The sequence below is a fragment of the Macaca mulatta genome, chromosome 3 (genome assembly GCF_049350105.2).
Source record: "Macaca mulatta isolate MMU2019108-1 chromosome 3, T2T-MMU8v2.0, whole genome shotgun sequence".
In the NCBI taxonomy this organism is placed as follows: Eukaryota; Metazoa; Chordata; class Mammalia; order Primates; family Cercopithecidae; genus Macaca; species Macaca mulatta.
In genome coordinates this window covers 32,681,240-32,705,739 of record NC_133408.1, presented here as the reverse complement: position 1 = coordinate 32,705,739, position 24,500 = coordinate 32,681,240, and the positions used below count along the sequence as shown (strand labels likewise).

Sequence of the window (24,500 nt, the reverse complement as noted above, 5' to 3'; positions counted from 1 at the left end):
AAATCATCCCTGTACCCCATGAATATATACACCTGTGTACCCACAAAAACCAAATTTAAAAAAATTTGAAACAGCGAGTATCCGAAAACTTCACACAGAATGCTACCATTTTCACAAAACAAAAACATAAAGTAACATATTATTTAAAGATTAATGTAAAAAACAGTATTATTTAAAAGACAATAAATGATTAACACCAAATGGAAGACAGTGGTTGCAAGGCACCAGGGGCAAGGAGAGCAACATACCGACAGACGCAGCTGTGGTAGTTAAGTCTGATTCGAGGCTCGATGGTAGGTTCTTGGGAGATCACTTTCATATTGGGCCTCATAATTCAAATACATTCCTGTTTACACCAAGTGTTACTTACATGACAGAAAATAAGTGGCTATACTGTGGTAAATCAGAGCTCTGACAAGTATCTTGTTTAGGTAAGCATCTTAATAATTTTCACACGTGAACAAATGTTAACTGTTAGGCAACAGATTTTCTTTATTCTCCTTGTTAGAAACAAAACCAAAGGAGTATATAGAGAGATACACTCAAAAGAATTGAAAAACTGATGGGCAGACAAAAACTTAGAGCTTGGTCAATCAAAGAATGAAGCTAATTCATATCTCCCACCACTTTGGTCTCCAATAAAGCTAACATAAATGCTCGCTTAATTACTGCAAATTTCACAACTGTCTGATGAAAGAGGGTCATTTTGCAAAAATTACTTAACACGAGAAATAGGTAAACTGGAGTAATTCAATACACTTTAGGTTCTTAACAAAATGCCTTTTCCCTTTAAATCTAAACAGGCCTTTTTCTCTCTAGTTGGTCACATAGGTCGGCAATCATATATCCACCATGACAGCCAAAACTGTGATGAGAAAGACTTAAGCCATCTTAAAGAGCAAAGTTTATTTGCACAATAAATAACTCTTTATATTTAGTATATGGTACTTCCATCTCAAAAAAAACTTACAATTCAATTTTCTCAACAACCTTGCATTACATATAGAGCACACATTATTAAACAATAACCACTGCATGAAGCATAATATTTAAAAATCTTTTAAATAAGTTAGAAATGTGAAGGATATTCTAAATCAGATTTGCTACCCAAATACTTCTTGAGTATCTAGCATATGAAAGGTACTTTATAAGGTGCTTTTTGGCATTCTATGTAATGCACACGGATTGAAAATCTTAGCTACGTGCTGCATTCTTGTTAAATGCAAATGAGTACAATAATCTGGTTAAAAGATATCTTACACTAATTCCTCTTCAAAAGAAAGGGAGCAAGAAGCCATTCATCCTGATAAACTCACATAAGATATACTGTACTGATTCTTTCTCTGGTCTTGGATTTCTTTTTAATGATGTGCTTGCACATTAACTACAGGCTACACAATACTGAGGAAGTTGGAGTGGGGTAAGATCACCTATTTAATAACACATTTCCTTTAGAAGGATCATTGCTTCATGTTACAGAGGAAACAGACATAAAACTAAATCCACACCATTAGTCCTTGTGGTGTATTTCTTTTTGTATGTATATTTTTACAAGGTTTGGGGCTGAAAAATGAGGCACTGATTCAAAGAATAAATATATTTAATATGCAATTTTTAACACTAAAGTGGGCACTAAATAAAAGTACAGTGTACAAATGTTTCTTTGAATACTCTATTTTAAAATTGCTTCCAGTGTTTCCCTGTGTTGTTCAATGGAAATAAAATATCCACTCCATATAACACTTAATTTTTCTATTTCCTATTCTTTATTGTTACTATTGAAATTATATTCTTTTAAAAGTCATTTCCCATTATTAATGGTCAACATCATTCTTTTAAAAAATATACACTGGTCCAAAAAATATTTATATAAACAAGTGCTTATCTGACATCATTTGGAGGTCTCCAAGCATTTCAAGTTTAATATGTCAATAACTGAGTCCCTGTTACTCCTAATCTCAGATCAGCTCCATTCTTCCAATTGTTCAGGCCGCCATCTGAGATACCTCTCTTCCTCTCACACCCACATACAATCTTTTAGCAAATTCTGTGGGCTTTACCTTGGAATCCAGAATCCAGAATTCAGTTACTTCTTACTGTCCCCATTCAAGTCATCTCCTTCTCTCCTGAATTATAATAATGGCGTCCTCACTGGTTTCCTTGTTTCTGTTTTTGATACCTCTTTGGTATACATAACACAACTGCTGAAGTGATTCCGCTAAAGCATGATATTGGGCCACTCTTCTGCTCAAAATTTTCTAGGGGCTTCCCCCTCTGACCTCATATCAGGTGACTCTCCCTCACTCACCCTACTCCAGCCACAGGAACTTTGACTGGAATACTCTCCTCCCTACAGGGCTGCATCACTAGCTCCCAAGCTGACTCAGCCCTTACTCAAGTCCATCCTCTGGGTAAGGCCTTTCCTGGTGTCATCTAAAACTTCATGGACATCTCCCCTGCCCCTGCCCTCAAGACCCTCCATTCTCCTCTCTTTGCTTCAATTTTTATTTAGCACTTAATAAGATACCATAAATTGAATTGCTTTATCTTATTTGTCTATATCACCAATAAAATGTAAGCTCCAGGAGGGTAGCAATTTATTTTCCTCTTTTGTTCACTGTTCTATCTCCAGGACTTAGAAGAATAACCAAAATACAGTAAGCACTCAATAAGTATGACTGGGTGGGGTGCACAGTTCACACCCATAATCCCAGTGCTTTGAGAGGCTGAGGCAGGAGATCGCTTGAGCCCAGGAGTTAGAGGCTGTGGTGAGCTACGATAACCCCACTGCACTCCAGCCAGGGCAACAGAGTGAGTCCCTGTCTCCAATAAAGTAAAACAAATAAACAAATAGTACACGTCTGTATTTTGTGATCTCACAAGAGAGTCCGCAGAGATGAACAAAACTCATATCCTCACCAGCTGTGACAAACGCTGCAGTGACCTCCTCACACACACAGTGTCCTCTTCCTTATTTGCCTGTAGAAACTCTTCCCCTCAGGAGGTCGATCCCAATTAGGTAAAGCCACTTGTGGCACATCATGTCTATTCTGATAATACGAGGCAGGGCCTAGGCATGGGTATATGATGTCATTCTGACCAGTGAAGGTGACCAGGAAATGTGGGAAAATTGCCATCTTTCAACCGTGAAGAGTGACATCACCAAGTCACTCAAGACGGCAGAGGAGAAAACAGAAAATACCTTGTGGGACACTGATAAGATCATTATGACAATTCATTAACTGCCAAGACTCCAAATTTTTTGTTGGGTGAGAAGATATACCCTTACTGTTTGTTACTTCTAGTAGCCTTCTATTACTTACATTTTTATTAACACAGAAAAATTTTTCAAATATTCACACAGTTTCGCACAATGGGTTAAGTCAAACTAACACTAAGTTGGATTCATTCACCTGGTGGAAGTCAGGTGGTTTCCCCTTCATCATGCTGCATGCTCAGAGAACGGGTTACATGATAATGAAACAAGATCTTTCAATGGAAATCATATTTTCTCATAGGAATAATATGTTATAAACAGGGTTTTCTCTTAATTAAGAATTGAAAATAAACATATTACCAAAACAAAGGCAGTCCAAATACAGAGCTTTAATAAATTAAATGGTAAAATTGTGCTCCCAATGACTACATATATAACAACGTTCTGCAGAATGGTAAGTGCTCATTCAGAGGGAGGAAAACACGGAAGGAGGGAGAGAGAAGGTTGGGTGGTAAGGAGGGAGGAGGGGAGGTCCCAAGTCCAAATAAATTTAGGAGATGATGATTTAAGTTAAAATAGATCACTACATTCCCTTTCTATGTGTATACACTCTGGAAGGCGCTTGGAGGACCACCACATTCCCTTTCTACGTGTACACACTCTGGAAGGCGGTTGGAGGATCACCACCTTCCCTTTCTACGTGTATACACTCTGGAAGGCGGTTGGAGGATCACCACCTTCCCTTTCTATGTGTATACACTCTGGCAGGCGGTTGGAGGATCACCACCTTCCCTTTCTACGTGTATACACTCTGGCAGGCGGTTGGAGGATCACCACCTTCCCTTTCTACGTGTACACACTCTGGCAGGCGGTTGGAGGATCACCACCTTCCCTTTCTACGTGTATACACTCTGGCAGGCGGTTGGAGGATCACCACCTTCCCTTTCTATGTTTGTACAGTCTGGCAGGCAGTGGGAGGATCACCAAATTCCCTTTCTATGTGTATACACTCTGGCAGGCGATTGGAGGAAAACGTCATTAATCTGAGATGCTCCCATTCATCTCTGAAATAATCCTAGGTTCAAATGGAGGAAGGAAGTAGGTCAGTGATAGTTTGACCCAAAGGGGTAATTTTGAGTCAAAGGGTTTTGATTTTTAACTCAAAGCCAAGCCGTTAGTAACAAAGCCAGAACTATGACTATCCAAAATGAGAACTCTTCAAATTCTCACTACAACCACCTAACAAACCACATACTGCCTCATTACAAAAGTCTTAAAAACTTTGAAAATTCTAATAAACTCCTTGTACTATCAAGTAACTTACTATAGACATAATGGGAGCAAAATAGAAGATATTTTAAAAAGATTTTCTATAGAATAAACCTAACTCTACACTTAACACAGTCTCTGTAACATATAGTAATTGTTTAGTTATCAGTAGTTTTATTAGCTGTCATTTTTGAAAAAATATTTGAATGATGGCTCTGAAAAAAAAAAAAACCTTTCGAAGTCACTGAAAAAAGGTAGGAATGTCCTTCAAAACCTTCTCACCATATTCGCTAATAGTAAACAAAGGTATAGAAGTTATTCTGTTGGTAAAACTTCAAAAAGCAGTAACTGAATCAATTTAACTTAGGACTTTAGTCCAGAGAGGATATCTGATCATTGTAAGGTTGACTACAGAGGTCTGCTGATCTCAGATCCAATCCTTGCTTCCTTCTGCTCTCCCTTGCTTCATCTCTGAGTCACTCTACATTCAGCAAATGAAACAGGAGAGGCAGCAGAAGGGTGAGTTAAGACTGGAATTAAAAGTGTGAAGCCACAGAATGACCAAAAGATGTGTGTGATGTAAAAAATGTTTTTACAAAAATATAAACTAGTCTGTTTGATTTCAAATATGGTTCCTTTAAATAATGGGCCACTGAGAAAGCTGAAAAATTAAAATGATCATCTCTGAAGTACCTTATCTCAATGTAAGTTAACTGGATAAGCATTAGTCAAATAAAAATTAAAATGTATCTAATCCCAAAATTCAAACATTAATCATTACGTAAAAAAAATTCAGAATTATATTTCGCACAGGTAGTCAAGGTCATTTCTAAAGAGGTATCTAAGGAATAATACAAAAAACTAAAAAATACTGCATACCGGCCAGGCACAGTGGCTGACGCCTGTAATCCCAGCACTTTGGGAGGCCAAGGTGGGCAGATCACGAGGTCAGGAGATCGAGACCATCCTGGCTAACACGGTGAAACACCATTTCTACTAAAAATACAAAAAATTAGCCAGGCGTGGTGGCGGGCGCCTGTAGTCCCAGCTACTCAGGAGGCTAAGGCAGGAGAATGGTGTGAACCCAGAAGATGGGGTTTGCAGTGAGCCCCAATCGCACCACTGCACTCCCATCTGGGCAACAGAGCAAGACTCTGTCTCAAAAAAAAAAAAAAATACTCCATACTATGTCAGAACTGCATTAAATGCTTTATGCAGGCTTAATTTCTATATAGTAATTCTCAAATAACTCTATGAAGTTATCCCCATTTTATAGATGAGAACACTGAGCCTTAGGGAGGTAAGGTGATTTGCCCATAGTCAGCAATAGTAAGTAAGTGGCAGAGTTGGGGTTCATACCTAGGTTATCTGGTCTTGTTCAAAACCACCACATCACAAGCCTTTATCAACTTCAATCCATTTACCCATAAACACTACTTTGGCTGAAATGCAGTTTATTAAAGATTTTAAGTAGCCTCAAGTATACTTCTATACTCTAATGGTGACTTTCAACAAGAAATGTAGTTTTAAAACAATCAATGGTGACTTTCAACAAGAAATGTAGTTTTAAAACAATTATCTAGTGGGTTATTGTCAGTTATCACGATTAACTTTTATTCATTAGACACAAGTAAATACCTGTTACTGACAATAGGGCTAAGACATACATTATCTCATTCAATCATTATTTATAAAATAGATAGTATCCAATTTCACAGATGAGGCTCAGAGAAGTTGAGTGACTTGCCCAGTTAAGGGGTAAATCTGGGATTCAAACTCAAGTCAGTGTGTTTCACAGTAAGGCATTCCACAATCAATCCCCAATAAACGTCAGCAGTGTCAGATCAGTTGCCTTGGTCAGCTCGTCTCCTGATCATTTCATGAAAAATTACCCATCTGTTTATAAATCATTCATCAAATGTTTTGTTCCTAGAGCTATGCGAAAGACATACATACAATTACAAGTCTTTGCTGGACCCCACTAGACTCTTTAAATAAAAATATGTTCCTGGGGTAATCTAGATTCTGGCAATTTCTATTGCAAATTCACCAAATCCATTGCTTTTGTTACTACCACAGCATAAATACCCTGAATTTTCCTTGCTGGAATAAAGCCTGTTAAAACTTTGTGCAGGAAAATCTCCAGGACTTTTTAAGTATCAAAAAGCTGAGGAAATGTTGGTACTTTAAAATAAATCCTGACCCAGTAAGAACTGGCACTGGGCCTTTTATTTTCTTGCAGTCAGCAAAACTACAAACCTACAAAAATTCAAATAGTAGTTAAGGGGCATGCATTTTGAAGTAGTTCCATATGTGGTGAGTCACTTCCCAACTCATGCTTTATACTGAAAACTTTTTTTAACCTGGATATGTAGGCAGAAATCCCTTTTAAAACCTATCACAGCCACACTATGAAAGGAAAAGCAAGTCCCCGTGGGAGTTGACTAATTGTTTCCCCTGAAAACTGTTTTCCTGGGGGGAAAAAATGAATATTATTATTGACTCCTATGTACCACCTTGCTTTATAGTTCAAACAAATTCAGAAACTGTTTTTCCTAACCCTGTATTGATCTAGATCTTTGCAAAAATGAAATGAAAGACAGGTTAATCATCCAACAAACATAATACGCAAGTGTGTATGAGGAGAGGAGAGCAGGAGGAAGTGGAAAGAACTAGGTCAGTAGGTGGCAGATGTTAAGTGGTTCAAACTTGAAAGGAATCCTAAAAGCATGGACCGAGGTTTGTGGAAACTCTTAAAAGTAACTCAAAAGTAAATGAAAAATAAAAATAAAATAAAAATGTGTGGAAGAAAGGTCCTAATTTAGAAGGACGTGTTACTAAGTAAAAGAGTGATCATCTAAAGACCTATTTTCTTTCTTTTGAAAAATACATTATAATTAACAATATTGTCCATAACACATTATCTTTCTATAGCATTACACTGATATCAATGCACTTTATATATTTCATCATTTATCCTGCATAATATTCTTATGATGTAAGATGTATCCTCATTTTATAGATCGAAAACCTGATGCTCAGGTTAAATGATTAACTAAGAGTATATGTGAAGATGTGAAGAGTATATGTAAAGATGCAGAAGATACAGTATATGTGAAGAATATAACTCTTAGGATTCTAAAGCCATCATTTTCCATACCATTGTATTTAACTGTGGCTGTGACAGTAGCAGCTCTTAACGCCTACTCAAGAGGTAAAAGAGAAATAAACCCTTTGTTTTAAAATTAAAAAAAAACACAATTACCTCTGCCTTTTCTCAAGAGAAAACAGGAATCCTTATATCTCAAATAAATGTTTTCTTTTAAAATACAAGTTTACAAGGTAATAAGGAGTATTCACGTGATAAGCCTATCAGAAACAAGTCTAAATGCCTGAGCCAATTTTAAATAGTTCACATTTATTCATTTCATACAATGTTGCTATAAAAACAAATTGTGCATGATAATTCCCATTTGACATTAAAGTAACCAAGATGAAGAGAAGTTACACTAATAAAAGGTTTAAAAGCTAAGAAAATAGCATTCTGTGGTCACCAGATTAAGTTTAAATTGTATATGACTTTTTTTTTTTTTTTTTTTTTGGAGACATAGTCTCGCTCTGTCACCCAGGCTGGAGTGCAATGGCGCGATCTCGGCTCACTGCAACCTCCATCTCCTGGGTTCAAGCATTTCTCCTACCTCAGCCTCCTGAGTAGCTGGGATTACAGTTGTGCGCCACCATGGCCGGCTCATTTTTTGTATTTTTAGTAGAGACGATGTTTCACTGTGCTGGCCAGGCTGGTCTCAAACTCCTGACCTTGTGATCCACTGGCCTCGGCCTCCCAAAGTGCTGGGATTACAGGCATTGTGATGTATATGACTTTGTAACAAATACTATTATGATGCTTTTCAACCTCAACAGAAATTCATGGGAGTATTTACATAATATAATAATGTTATCGATTTCTTATTTTCTGAAATTACTGTGAAAATGGCAAATTAGCAGTAACTCAGTAGAGGAGTATCACTATTAATACAAACTGCATGCCCATGTTTTTAAAACGCTTATAAAAGTAACTTGAGTAGCATTCCTTGTGACATTATATCCATTTCTATGGCAATAAACAGGCTGTCTTTCAGAATTTTTGTACGTGATATAAATAAAGCCAAAGGATCAATTTTTTTTAACTAACACTGGAAAAAAAGGCTGAATATTTTCTAAACTTTATGCCCTAGATAATAAAGTAAGGGCTGTGTATACTGCTCACATAATCTGGGTGGCCAAAAATGTTAACTTCCCAAACATATTTAGTTGCCAAAAGGATATCCCAATCGCACATCATATTTTGTTACAGTAAGGAAGATTTAGAAACTATAATCATTGTTTCCTCCTCCCAAATTCAGTTTCTGCTACTACTCCGTGTCACCACCATCTCAGCATTTAAATACATAAAACCACAGTCAGCCCAAATGCTCAGGGTCTATGTATGACGACAGAATTCATCTTTGTTTATGCTGCTGATTCTATGAAACTCATTTCCTCCTTTAACCTTTTACCACTTCTTTCTGCGAACTAATTTACACCCACAACCCAGATACACATGATCTTCAGATTTGGGGTTTTTCTTGGAGGGGGCATAGATCTGAAAGTCAGAAACTTATTTCATTCCTAGATACTATTCTTAGCACCAGAACAATGCCCTAACCAAATAAAAAAATATTCATTATCCCAAATTCAGTCCCATTTAGAATCTCCACTAGCCAGGCAGACTATTTAGCAATATTTTAAAAATATTCCTAAGACATAGAATTGAAAAGGCTGGGGTTATCTTTAAGAAATTTAGGGAAATCTGTGAGATGATTCTTTTTAAAAAATATATTTTACCCCAATGTGAATTAAATATGGAAAATTAAAGATACATTTTGGGAAGTTAACAAAACTTTGATCTTTGAAATTGTTACATTCTAAGCAGGTAATTTATTACTTTCATCAAAAGCTTTTGTATTTTCTCTCTTGATGAACAGCAAAGAATATTAAGTCTATAGTAAGCTATAAGGAAATAATAAGCAAAATTTAAGCAAAATAATAAGCAAAATTTATTTAGCTAACATATTAAATAAATTTTGCTTATTCAGGTAAGGAACATTAAAAGAGCATTCTACATATCGCAGTCAGTTAAGTCAAAGAAATGTATGTATTCCACAAAATAAAGTCTGGGTACTGTCATAATTACTCATATTACACTTCGCAACCTGTAAATTTCTAAAACACATGCTATCATTTCATCTGCATACAAAGTATATGAAAAAACTGTTGCACAAATGTAAGCAACCTGCATAATGTAATAAAGATGAACTTTTATCCTTTTTTGATCATTTCTAAAGCTTTAAAATTGTATCAGGACATACTCTGGAGTTTGGTTTCACCAACGGTTTGATTTATCACCCCATATGTGTGAGGCATCAAGTTGAGTGCTTTGTAAATCACAAATTTACAAAAGATACAACCCCTTCCATTTAGAAGTTTATAATTTTGCTGCAGAGATGAATGAAACGATATGAAAAATAAAGGCAGTGTGAGTGGCATTCGTCAACCACTGTAAGAGAGTAGATGGGAGCACATGTTCCCTTCTGTCCGAGTGGTCATACAAATCACAGGATGGATGGCCTTTGGTAAAAGAAAACTAGTAGGGATCACAGGACATCTGAGCTGAAGATAGCAAAAATAATGTGGCAGAATAAGAAATGTGCAATTAACACGTTTAAGGAAGGGGCAAACCAAACAGATGATCCTGAGATATGCAGGAACCAAGCAGAAATAGGACCTGTCTTATCTTGGGAGCAAAGGACTTTGTTCAGGGTCATAATAATTTTCTTCAGAAAGTTTTACTTTGCTGTGTAGAATATATTGGGTAATAAAACTAAAAGGCAAAAGACCAAATAGAAAGTTACTGCAGTAACTATCTAATAACCAGAAAGTAACAAAGCCTGAATTTGGAAAATGGCAGTGGAAAGACAAACCAAAACTCATAATTCTTCCTGTCCCAATGAAATGATTATTGACATAGTCATAATTACTGCTGACTGCAATCAAATGTTAAATACATAAAGGTATAATATAAAACTGAGAACTTGCCTATAGACTTTTAGGAAAGACTTTGATCACATTTATCATCTCACACTTATCCTAAAATGTAATAAACATTATAATGTCCCCTTTGAATATTTTCTAGGGTACCATATACCATAACTGAATATGTCTTTAATTCAATTTTTGTACTATTTTAAAAACATTTATTGTAGTTGACCTAAAAATAAAACTTCAAGAACTACAATTAGATACCATCTGTATAAAATGAAAGCCAATCTATACTTCTCTATACAAAATTACTTTCCAAAACCTTTTGAGCTGTGCCTGATCTATACTAAGATACCAAAATATAATGTATGTCTCCTATATTTTACAGAAACAGAAATCTTTTATAAATGAACTTCTCAAACTGATTACCAACATAATTTTATTATCCAAATGAAAAAAACACATATTTATATCTATAAGAAAAATTACCTGACTATAATAATAAACCCTATTTTTTGAAAAGTTCATTATTTACATATTACCTTTCAAAGGGATGTGTATGTCGGTTTGATGAAAAAAACTATTTTCAAATTATTCAAATTATCCAAATGTATGATGATGCTTATAACTTACAATTTCTGTTTTCATTTCCTGTAAATATTCCCTGCCCCAGAAAACCTATAAAGGCAAATTTTCAGAAATAAAAAAAATGTGTATCTTCGCCACGCATTCAATAAATAATTAGTCTATGAACAAGTATGTCCTCCTTCCAGATGCTCAGCCTTCCACTAGCTTTTTCAGATTTATTAGTAATGAACACAACAGAAATTCTTGCCTTCAGGGAGTTTCAATTTTAGAAAGATTAAACAATAATTTAAAAAGAAACACAAATTTCATTGTATTTTTAAAGCTGTTAAGTGCTGTGGAGAAAGGGAATAGCATAAAGGAGAGAGGAAAAACAGGAGGTTTCCGTTTTGAATCATGTGGTCACCAGGGTGGACTCCACTAAGAAGATGCCTTTTCAGCTAATGAAAGGACTTTAGTTTTACATCAAGTGAGGTGAAGGCTTTTAAGCAGAGGAATAATTTTCCTTTCTTACTACTCAGTAAGAATTGAGTGTCAAAAAGAGTACCAATTTCATTTAAGAGTGTGGAGGTAGTATTATCAAAAATGTGTTGGGGGTAAGCTATAAAACAACCACTGTATGCCAGATCTGGGACCCAAGGCAAGCGCTGAAGTGTGAAGATGCCATCTATCCCTCAAAGGGCTGTTCCCTCCACGATACGCCTCCATATTGACTGTCTTCACACGCCAAGAGTCCCTCATCCACATTCCCAATGCTGAATATCAAGAAGTTTTAAACCCAATTTGGTGGCAAAATCAAACCCACATTCATGTGAGACGGTTTATAGCCTTGATTTATCCCATTTGGCGAAAATAAACATGAAGAAACATTAACCCTCAGAATTTAGGTAACTTTTAAATATCCTACGCAATGAGAAGTCATAGGCACATCTATATGTACACACACAAACTATCTGCAAACTCCCCTATTTTATTGACTATAGTGGAGTTGTATCATATAGCAATCTATCACATTCAATTAAAACAGCCATGCTTTTAAAAAAAGAGAAACACACTTCCCCCAAAAGTAAAATTCTACCTAATATAACTTGGAGTAAGATGGAAAATATGAATCTACTGCCACAGATTTGGATTTTATAGTTTAAAGATACATATCTGTCATTCGACATGTCCCCTAAACACTGGCTAATTGATTTATCTGATGTTCAAGGAAAGAAAATGCTACTTATTCCAAAACAGAAGGAAAAATAGGCTGTTTGAAACTTCCTTAAAGAGAGTACTTCAGCATTTGACATGGCCCCTTTCTCTCGGATTTTTAAGGGTGATTTTAACTAGTCATGAACCTGACTGAAGCACTGTCTTTTAAAAACCCAAAATGTAACTCTATAGCTGTGCTGTCTAATATAGCAACCACTAGACACATGTGGCTCCTGTGCGCTTGAAAGATGACTAGTCAGAATTCAGAGAGCCGTGAGTCAAAGCACACACCAGGTTTCAAAAACTCAGTATAGATTTACATTCTTTTTGCATGAAAAATATCTCATAATTTTATATTGATTATTCACTGAAAGGATAACATTTTGCAGATATTGAGTTAAATCAAACATATTATTAATTTCACCAGTTACTTTTAACCACAGCTACTAGAAACTTTAACATTTAAAATGTAAAGTTACATAACGTAGCTCACATTATACTTCTAGTGAACAGCACTGCTCCATAGGAAAGACCTAGAAAAAGATTAATTTCTCAAATACTTATCTGCTAGAATGAGTAGTATCAATTTTTATCACCAGAACAATAAAAACACAAAGGTCACAAGAAACACTTGTCAGGAATGCTGAAATAAGGGTTTTGTAACTCAAAAGTATCTATTACTTTAAATATTCAGAGAGGTGTCCAAATATTCAATAATTTTAAAAAGCCTTCAATATGTGTTATGTCTGATTTGCTTCAAAATCCGCTTTCAGTATTTCAATCATACGATCACAAGTACATAGAGGAGGGTTTTGTGTCCTAGTTTCCTTCACTAGGGTTAGAACGAACCCAGGTTTTGTGAGCCAAACACATATTATAATGGAATCAGAAAATAGGTAACTTATTTTTTAACAGATGGGAACATTTAAATAACTCCTAAGAAACAACTTTGGAGTTTACACTAGGTCAAAGAAAAATAAGTCTCTCTAATTATAAAACCTACCATTAACAAAAGACACACTGATTGACATTTCCTAAATATTCTTAAAAGCACTGTAAGTACCTATTACTCTAAACACATGCACGCCCCTCCACTCAGCAGCAGTTCCATTCCCGTGCTTACACTGTACTCATGAGAAATGAATGTTTATTTCTACCAAAAGATCCAAAAAAGTTCACAGCAGCCTTATTTGTAGCCACAAACTCGAAAGAAAACTAAACGTCCATTTACAGCGGAATGGATAAATGATGGTATAATCATAGAATAGAACACAGACAATTTAGGGGGAAAAACAAGTAACATGCACAACATGGATGACTCTTACAGACATAATGTTGATTAAAAAAACACAGACACGCAAGAGTTCATATGACATGCTTCCAACTTTATACAGTTTAAAACAGGCCAAACTAATCTATAGCAGAAGATGCCAAAGACTAGCTTCTGCTGGGTACAGGCAGGATTGATTAGAAAATACACAAATATAATAAGCCTTCTGGAGTAGGGTGCTAGTTACTCAGACTAGACTTATATAAAAAACAATCAAGTTAACAAATAAGTGTGTCTGTTTGATTACGTGAAGTTACACTTCAGTAGGTTTTGTATAAAAAGAAGAAACTTTTTCTTAAAAGGACCTTATGCATTACGATTCCTTTTCAAAATAATTACTTAAAACTAATTCTTACCTTGAATATACATGAGAATTTGTCGATTTAATCCTTCAGCTAAACTTTCAATTTCTTTGCAGTTTCTTTTTAATAACTATCAACTCTATTGAAACATACATTTAATTCTGAGACATGACAACATTTCATGAATTGATAATTCATATTATCATTAAAATTATAACTTCCATCTTTAGAGCTAAGTGTGAATGTTTATACGAAATATTTATAATAGTTCATTCTCATCTTTAATTTGAAAAGATAACTCTAAATTCCATAAAATCCAGTTTCTGATTATATAATTTATTTTACTGGATAAAGTGTATATTAAATTTAACTTATTTTGGGGGTTCATTTACAAGTCCTTTCACAGACCTAATTTGCTTGTTTAAATTTCTTACTTGCTTTTGCCTTTCCCTCGTAACTGACAAGAAGAGGAAGAATATGCTGGTTTGCCAATAAATAATAATCTTAAACACAGAGTTTCCATTTTAAAAGTTCAATGCAGCGTGCTGGGGAGACTTACTAAAAGACTATGTTCAGCTAATCCTAGAAATTCACACTGCTTGATGGTGATTAAGAAAATCTGTAAAAACTGACTTTTGTGTTATTTCATATGAATAAAAATCATGAATATTCAGCTAATAAAGTTAAATCTGTATTACAGTAAAGTTAAATCTGTATTACAGTAAAAGAAGGTGGCCAATTCACTACAATCTTAACAAATACATTATTTTATTAAATGTATTTATGCATCCTTCCTTCATCTGTTTCTATTCCAAGCAAGACAGCTGGCAAAAGTTTTCGAGAAGGAAAACACAAGATACAGAGGAGGTATGAGGTTGAACATTAAGAAAGATGCCTTGGATATAGATCAAGAAGACTATGTTCACCACTGACATTAGTCAAATTGGCTGGCAGATCCATATGTGGTCTATGAAGTATGCTATGGTCTGAATGTTATATCTCCCCAAAATTCATAAATTGAAACCATATTTGCAATGTGAGGGTGATTTGGAGGTGGGGACTTTGGGGAGTGATTAGATCATGAGGGGAATGCCCTTATGAACAGGATTAGTTCATAAAAGAGGTCCCAAGAATCCTCTGGCCACCTCCACCCATGTGAGGTTACAGCAAGAAGTCAGCCGTCTATGAGGAACAGGCCCTTACTAGACCTTAAATCTCCTGGCACCTTGGTCTTGGACTTCTCAGCCTCCAGAACTGTGAGAAATAAACTTCTGTGGTTTATAAGCCTCTCATCTATGGTATTTGTTACAGCAGCTCAAATGGACTAAGATAAGACAAAGCACAAAGTGAGTAAATTTCTCAAAAGATGATTTTAACATAACCTTCCTTCCTAGTAATACATCGCATGTCCTGACACTCTGGGTCTACAAGCAGATAAATTATTATGCTGTTCCAATCTATCCACAAATGATCATGCAAAGAGGGAACTTAGCAAATGGATGTTCAGAGGCAAAACCAGGTGGCCTGGCTGAGTCTGTCCATGGACCCTGATGATAGACTGATCCAAATGCAGATGGCAGCTGATCCCTACACTAGAAGGTAGAGCTGTTGCAGGCAGGAAGAATTTTAAGACTGCCTGAATGTTTCAGGTATACTTCATACTGTCTTAGGTAAAAAGGAACTTTCTGTATCTCATTTTCAAATCAAGACATTCTTTAAAATAGTTCTATACTAGTAAGGTAAAACGTAAATACCTCGTGTTTAAAATAGGTAAAACTGGTTTACTCTAAACCAGACGTTTTATTCGATTACACAACATTTTGATTTACCAAAATTGAAATATAACCTTCTTTGTGACAAATGGCAAAGTAGTTTATCAATATCTAAAAATTAAAGAAAAATAACAAAATGTGACACAACAGTCTTACTTTTCTACAATTGGAAAGGCTTGATGACATTTAAAAAAGTGGGGCAATGAGACAAAAGACAATACCTTCTGGCCGTGTTTCTCCCAAATGTTAAAATAATGAGTCCTGAGAACAGAGTTCTGAAATAGCTCACAATCCAAACACTTCCTGAAAATTAAGAGAAATAAGTGTTACTTCAAGTGCACCTTATCTCAAAGAGTTGTTTTACAATGGAATTTTAATTACTAACTAAATCATCTCAAAAAACAACAAAAAGATGTATTACAAGGTAAAAAAAAGTATTTATATTCTTCATGATACATGTTTTCTTTGGACACAGTTGTAGACCACATGTAACAGAACAACATTCATTACAGAATTATTTGCCAAAATACACTACTCCTTTTTTTTTTTTTTTTTTTTTTTTGAGGTGGAGTCTCCCTATGTCACCCAGGCTGGAGTGCAATGGCGTGATCTCAGCTCACTGCAACCTCCCTCCGCCTTCCAGGTCCAAGCAATTCTCCCACCTCAGTCTCCCAAGTAGCTGGGATTACAGGTACCCAGCACCACGCCCAGCTAATTTTTGTATTTTTAGTAGAGATGAGTTTTTGCCATGTTGGCCAGGCCGGTCTCAAACTCCTGACCTCAGGTGATCTGCCTGCCTCAGCCTCTCAAAGTGCTGGGATTACAGGCGTGAGCCATCATACCCGGCCAACTATCCATCTGTGTTTATTTTACTGTAAAGACTGTCCCTATTGTCGATGATGTAAAAAGTTAATGTCAAAGATAAAGAGGAATTTCAGTCAAGGCTTCTGGGAGAAAAAGTATTAGAATTATTTAACAGTCACTGCACAGTTTGAAACACCTCATTTCTTTTCTGTACCACTAGGAACAGAAAATGTTAAGCTCAGAATTAGAACCATACCAGATACAGAATGACACTGACGTGGAAAAGTTCATACTACCAGGAACAAAAGAGTGGATCAAAGTTTTTGGCCAGCAAGGGATGGAGCAAACAATTTAACATTTAAGAAATTTTATTTTGGTCAACAGGCCAATGGACAGTGCCTGAGTACCATGCTGTTTGGTACAGGATGTCAGACAGCGACACCAGAGTCCCAACTCATCTGGGTAGAAAGGACACCTACCACCCAACCAGGCTGATTGTCTGGGCCGGGGGGATTAGGAGAGCATTGAAATAGATACTGGAGGAGCCTTAGTGATGAAGAACTGACAGTGAATGAGTGGATGAGAGAGAGTGTGCATGTGTGTGTAGTAGTAATTAAAGGCATATTTTTTCATTGCAGTTGGTCCATCTAAAACTACCATCTTCTCTTTTATGATATTATTTTTACTTAAGCTTGGCATGTTAATTGATTAAGGCTCTATGATTAATTGATGTCATTTATCAGACATTTACGGAGTATCAGCTGTATACCTTGCACCATGCGGGGTATTGAGGGTTCACAGACACAGGCAGAATAACAATAAGCAAGATACAGCCTAAGTGACCTACAGGTATAGTGGTGAAGAGCCTGCTTGGTTAGGATGTCGGGGAAGTATTACTCTAAGAAATTTGTTACCTTTATGTGGTTTTAAGGAGACTGAAGAGCCCCCAGTAAAATGAAATGAAATGAAAAAGAGCTATTTTGGGAGGTTAGAATTCAGGTTTACAGATTATTTTTATTCAAAGCTATAATCCTTGAGAACTGATCACAGGTTATAGGCTAGGAATTGAGAGTTCTAGAAGTGTAAGTCAGATCTAAGTGGCGTGCCTGATAGAAATGGAATGCTGCTATGGTGGTATCAGGGAGTTTGCATGGTACCTCCCTTATCACCAGTAGCTTCACTGTCCATTGGCCTGTTAGCATTTTACCCACAGTAGAACATCTTTCAAGATGGGAGTCAATCCTCTCAAACCCTGCCACTACTTTATCAATTAAGTTTACATGATATTCTATATCCTTTGTTGTTATTTCAACAATGTTCACACAGTATCTTCAATCAGGAGTAGAACCCACCAAAGTTATCCATAAGGGGTGGAAGCAGCTTCTTTCAAACTCCTATTAATGTTAATATTTTGACCTCCTCCCATTAATCACAAATATTCTCAACAGCATCTAGAATGGTGAATCCTTTTCAGAAAGTTTACAACTGCCTTCGCCCAGATCCATCAGAGGAATCACTACTTATGGCAACTATAGCTTCACAAGATGTATTTCTTCAATGGTAAGACTTGAAAGTTGAAATTACTCCTTGACCCACAGGCTACAGAACAGATGCTGTATTAACAGCTATGAAAATTAACATTGATTTCCTTGTGCATCTCCATCAGAGCTCTTGAGTGACCAGGTACACAGTCAATAAGCAGTAATATGTTGATAGGAATCTTTTTTTTTTTTTTTCTGAGCAGTTGATCTCAATAGGGGGCCTAAAATATTCAGCAAACCATGCTGTAAACAGATGTTCTGTCATCCATGCTTTTTCTTCCATTTATATAGCATAGGTAGAGGAGATTTAGTATAATTCTTAAGGGGCTTAGGATTTTTGGAATGGCCAAACATTGGTTTCCACTTCAAGTCACCAGCTGTATAATCCACTAATAAGAAAGTCAGTTTGTCCTTTGAGGTTTTGAGGCCAGGCATTGGTTTCTCCTCTCTAGCTATTAAAGTCCTAGGTGGCATATTCATCCAACGGAAGGCTGTTTCATTTACACTGAAAATCTGCTGTTTAATGTAGACATCTTCATCAGTGATCTTACCTAGATCTTCTGGAAGCTTGCTGTAGCTTCTACATCAGCATTAGCTGCTTCATCTTGCACTTTAATGTTATCCAGGCAGCTTCTATCCTTAAACTTCATGAACAAACCTCTGCTAGCTTCCAACTTTTCTTCTGCAGTTTCTTCATCCCCCTTCAGCCTTTGTGGAATTAAAGAGAGCGAGGACCCTGCTCTGGATTAGGTTTTGGCTTAAGGGAATATTACGGCTGCTGTGATTTTCTATGCAGACTACTAAAATATTCTCCATATTAGCAATAAGGCTGTCTATTAGTCTGTTCTCAAACTGTATGAAAAAATGCCCGAGACAGAGTAATTTATAAAGGAAAGAGGTTTAATTGACTCACAGTTCCGCATTGTTGGGGAAGTCTCAGGAAACTTACAATTATGGCAGAAGGTGAGGAGAAAGCAAGGCACCTTCTTCACAAGGCAGCAGGAAAGAGAAATGCTGAGCAAAGGGTGAAAAGCCTCTTATAAAACCATCAGATCTTGGCTAGGCGCGGTGGCTCACACCTGTAATCCCAGCACTCTGGGAGGCCAAGGCGGGCAAATCACAAGGTCAGGAGATCGAGACCATCCTGGCTAATACGGTGAAACCCCGTCTCTACTAAAAATCAAAAAATTAGCCAGGCGTGGTGGCGGGCTCCTGTAGTCTCAGCTACTCAGGAGGCTGAGGCGGGAGAATGGCGTGAACCCGGGAGGCGGAACTTACAGTGAGCCCAGATCGCACCACTGTACTCCAGCCTGGGCAACAGAGCAAGAGGCTCCATCTCAAAAATAAATAAATAAATAAATAAATAAATAAATAAAACCATCAGATCTCGTGAGAACTCACTATCACGAGAACAGCATGGGGGTAACTGCCCCTATGATTCAATTACCTCCACTGGGTCCCTCCCAGGACACATGGTGAGTATACAAACTACAATTCAAGGTGAGATTTGGGTGGGGACACAGCCAAGCTACATCAGGCTGCTTTGTGTTCTTATCATTCATGTGTTCACGGGAGTAGCACTTTTAATTTCCTTTAAGAACTTTTCCTTTTACATTCACAACTTGGTCAACTGGCACAAGAGGCCTAGCTTTCAGACAAGTTTGGCTTTTGACATGCCTTACTCACTAAGCTTAATCTTTTCTAGCTCTTGATTTAAAGTAAGAGACCTATAACTTTTCCTTGCACTTAAATACTTAGAAGCCATTATAGGGTTATTAAATGGCCTAATTTCAATACTGTTTTGTCTCAAGGAACAGGGAATCCCAAGGAAAGGGAGATGAGATGGGGGAACAGCCAGTCTGTAAAGCAGTCAGACCACACTTAACAATTAAGTTCACCAACTGATATGGGCACAGTTTTTGGTACCCCAAAACAATCACAAGAGTAACACCAAAGATCACTGATTACAGATTACTGTGACTTATATAATAATATGAAAACGTTTTAAATATTGTGAGAATTATCAAAATGTGACCACAAAGACACAAAGTGAAAACATGCTGTTGAGAAAATGGTACTTGCTCAACGCAGGGCTGCCACAAACCTTCAATTTGTAAAAAACAAAATTATCTTCAAAGAGCAACAAAGTGAAGCACAATGAAAGGAAGTATGCCTACACACCAGCAACACCAAAGCTATCCTACATCATTAACAGGGTATGTCACCTATGTGTATAAGTCAAAGATACCTGGAATCGTAACTACGGGCAGCATGTTCCAAAATCTTAGTTGACAGAAGGCATCTCCTCAAGATAGAGTTTGTAACTATCAGACAACAACAAACAGAACCTGAAGAGACCTCCAGGTGATTAAGAAAAAAAAAAAAAAAAAAGCATTATCATTTCCTATTAGGACATTACTTTTTCAGGAGCTAAATAAAAACATTACCAAATCATTTTATGTAATAAAATTTAACTTTATTTTGACCTTTCTCATAAAGCAAATAAACCTCTCTATCCAATAAGGTTTCATCTGAACTATGTAAGATGATAGGCAATACCTTAATTGCATTCATTTACATGACTTTGAAACTATTCTGGGCTGAAGTCACTGACTGCAAGGTCACAGAATACAAAAAAGTAGAATGCATGTAATTTACCAAGGAGAAATGATCCACTTAGACAGTGTGGCAGCACCTTTTCCATCCTTCATTAGGGGATACTAAATACTTAATGCAATCAACAGGTGCAGACATCTCCATTTAAAATATATCACACAAATACATACACACACACACACGTATTCATTTTACAAATATGTAAATAACATTAAAATATATATTTAAGTCCATCATATATTATGGTTTTCTTCTTAAAATTAATCTGCCTAAATAGAGGTAAAGCACAATTCTACACCCTAATAGCATTTAGAACCAAATACAATATAGGGCCACTATTTCTCCATTGTCTTGTAAAATTTCTAACACCTAATATTCAGGTTACAAATATATAGTTTTAGGACAACAATTTAAAACACAGGAGGCCAAGTATGTTGAGTTCCTGCTTTCATTTTTTATAGCCTAAACAAGAATATATTCAACTAATTTGCTTAGAGAAGCACAGTTTACATGTCTCAAATCCAATAATACCATATTAATAAAAGACAAGAGGTACAATAGATTGAAAGATTAACTAGCATAGATTACAGGGGATAATGTGTATTCTCCAAAACCTCAAGAGTATATCAAAACACACACTCAAAAAAGTTAACCCTACAAAATATTTCCCTTTAGCTTTGTAAAAAGGAATTGTAACACAAACTAGGCACTACTGGCACTTGAAGTTACTGGAGAAAAGGGAAGGAACTCAAAAGAATACGATTTAGGGTACCTTTTAAATATTTATAATAGTAGTACATATGCAGAATGTGAAGTATTTGTCTCAGGTTTAATACATCACCACAAGATTCATTTAAGCAGTTTCTACCCATTACATCAGGTAAATCTCTCACATTTAATTTACTATCCAAGCACTTTTACACTACTCAAGCCAATCTTTTGCAACTTACAAATGATTTAATGAAAGAGAAGCAATGATATTATAAAATTTATGCTTCTTCACCTTCTCTCCCTACAGAGAAGGGCAAAACTTTTTTCACGTAAATCTATATTAGATCCAAATCATTTCAAGTGATGCTACTCCACAAAGAACACAAGGATGGACACATATTTAATTAAAATATTCCTAAATAAACTTCAATACATGATGTCACTTTGTCCTTTGTAAATGAGAAATAAAATTTCTCAATCTTTTTTTAAATTAAGCCAATTCACTCTGGATTAGCTTAGTTTTAAAATAAATGCATACACATATATAATAAAATACTAACTACTATTACTGTCTACATATAACTTTCAGTGACCACATCTGGGTATTTTAATTTTCTTTCTGTAAGAAACAATTCAGGGCCAGACATGAAATATATAATCTGTGTAACTAGGTAACGGGCAGTTAATGGTTCACATTCTTTGACAAGAATAAGCTATTGACCCCAATCAGAACCTTCCAATGTATCTCCAATGTTCTTGGCTACATTTCTATTTGAACTCAAACCTCAGGAAGAATATAATCTTCTGTTAAGATAACTTTTGTTTTCCTCAAACATTCTCTCTGTGCCTATCCCAAAAGAATGAATCAACGCTATATGTTCCTAAGTTCATTGATTATGAGGACAATATCTGAAGATTTCATACACATAATATTGGGATCTTTCCTTTCCTTGAATATCAGAATATGTTGGAGCCAATTTCTATAACCGCAACCTAGTATTTGTGTATCTTTAAATGAGCTACAATCCAGAACTGAAAATGAACTACATTAATGGCATCGCACTTAACAGCTTTCAATGAATAGGTTAGAGTCTAAGTTCAAACATACTGTTATTTTTCCTTCCATTTACTTCATACAATTAGAAAAAAATGTTCTTACCACTCTCACTGTGGACTCACGTGACCACAGTACATCCTACCCTTAAAGCAAGTACACATGTGTGTATTGTTTACCTTTCTTGTTTTCCGTATATTATGACGGCTTTGACTCCTTTCTGGCTGGGAAGAGACTGCCCCTCCAGGCGCCAGCCAATGCTTAGAAAAGGCAAAGGACTCAGCGCGCCTTTCACATGCAGACTGACCAATCCACAGCCTACCTCCTCCACCTGGCCCACATACCCAGGAGGCAATATTCCCCTGCCTGGTATCTACCAGGCAAACTAGGGACCACTCTTACAGTTCAGAGCTTGTATACCTATAACTTATTCAAAGCTATTATATTATACACCTATAGCTTCTTAGTAGTAGTCGCAGTAGCATTTACCTACAGCAAATGCAAACCAGCTAATCTTAAACTTGGTTACCTGTCCCGCCTTGCCTTTCGCACAGATACTCCAGAAACGGCTGCAGCCTGTTCTCTCTCCTAGCTCCTGCCCCTTTGGCCCCTGGACCAACGCTGGGGCTTTCTCATGTGGCCCTGAGTGTCATGCTGTGCCTCCAAGAACTCACGAGTACAATAAACTTTGTCTTCCCGAGCCTCTCCTGTGTCTCCTTTTCACATGCACCTGACTGACCACATAAAAGAACACAGAACTCTGCGTGTGTGCGCACGTGTGTGTGCGCGCGTGTGTGTGCGTGCGTGTGTGTTCTTTTCATTTTATTTTCCCTTGTTCAGGACGTCAATAAAAAATTATTACACCTTTAAAAAGAGGTACCTAAATAAACAAACCTACCAATTCTGTATGCAAAATGAAATCCTGGACTGGCAGTGGGGCTCAGATAACACTCAGAAAAGAACAATGTGTCTGAAACTGTAAGGAACAGGTCAAAAACACTCCATTTAAAATGTGAACACCTGCTACAGACTATGTTAATTCACAAGTCCATCTAGGAAATGTTTTTCTTCCTCCCTCACCTGTTCCCCCACCTATCTTGCATTCAACTCCATAAACAGCAGTTCTCCCCCATTATAAAACAGTTGACGGTTAAAACAATGAGCCAACCAAGAAAGGATAATATTCTATAACTGACATTTACTGCATTGGCCTTGGACTTCTAATCTTTACCAGACGGGCACACAAATCAATCCATCAGCTCATAAAGGTGTGCTTTTTTAACCTCTAAAACAGATGGGATTGGCCAGAAGTGTCTGGCATGTCAAACTGCTAATCACTGCTGCCCTTTGCACAAAATAACCCACTTAAGTTGAGGCATGGTTGCACTGTCACCGACATTAGTCTGTGGGAAACCCATTTAACTGTCACACACTCCTGCCACTCCTGCTCTCCCTTAATTAAGCCTAATGCCTTATGCTTTGACCTTTTGTTCTAGCCTATTAACCCTATCTAGTACAAGTTCAATTATGTTAAGCTAAAAACTTTGCTGTAAAATATTAAATGCCAAGCTCAAAAAATCATAAGGGACATCCTCCCAGCCCTAAGTTCTATTCACCCTGATACTCAATACATTCGAAAGTAAAACCTCACTTTCAAAGTAACACTGATACTGAAGAGAGGAGACGTTAAATGACTCACCCATTTCATAGCTTTTCCATGGCAAAGCCTCACTAAAACCTATCTAATCCCTAGTTCCAATTCTTTAATCTCCATGGTGTTTCTGATTAATGGTTAAACCACCCGGAAGTGTGTTAAGGACACTAACATTTTCACAACAAATTATTATCCTTCAACATCCTCTAGAATATGCTATGCAAAGAGGTCTAAAACAAAATAAACTGTGACTTCAGTAGTTGAGAAGTAATGATTCTTTTCCCCTCCCACACATCGAAACTTCCTGTCCTATCCCCTCACTATTTTTCTTTTTTCCTCTTTAAAAGTAACAATGGTCACTGAGAACTAC

At 36.5% G+C, this 24,500-nt stretch overlaps 1 protein-coding gene across 6 annotated transcripts in view; it reads right to left on the bottom strand.

The window, feature by feature from the left end:
- The window catches only part of NRIP1 (nuclear receptor interacting protein 1), a 101,336-nt gene that overhangs the window by 63,308 nt on the left and 13,528 nt on the right, over window positions 1–24,500 (bottom strand). For 5 of the 6 annotated variants that reach the window (XM_077995892.1, XM_015133113.3, XM_015133110.3 and 2 more), the window contains exon 2: window positions 15,972–16,053. The exons of the other annotated variant lie outside the window; for it this stretch is intronic. The gene's annotated coding sequence lies outside the window, so the exon portion shown is untranslated. The remainder of the gene's footprint in view (window positions 1–15,971; window positions 16,054–24,500) is intronic. 6 annotated transcript variants of the gene reach the window in all.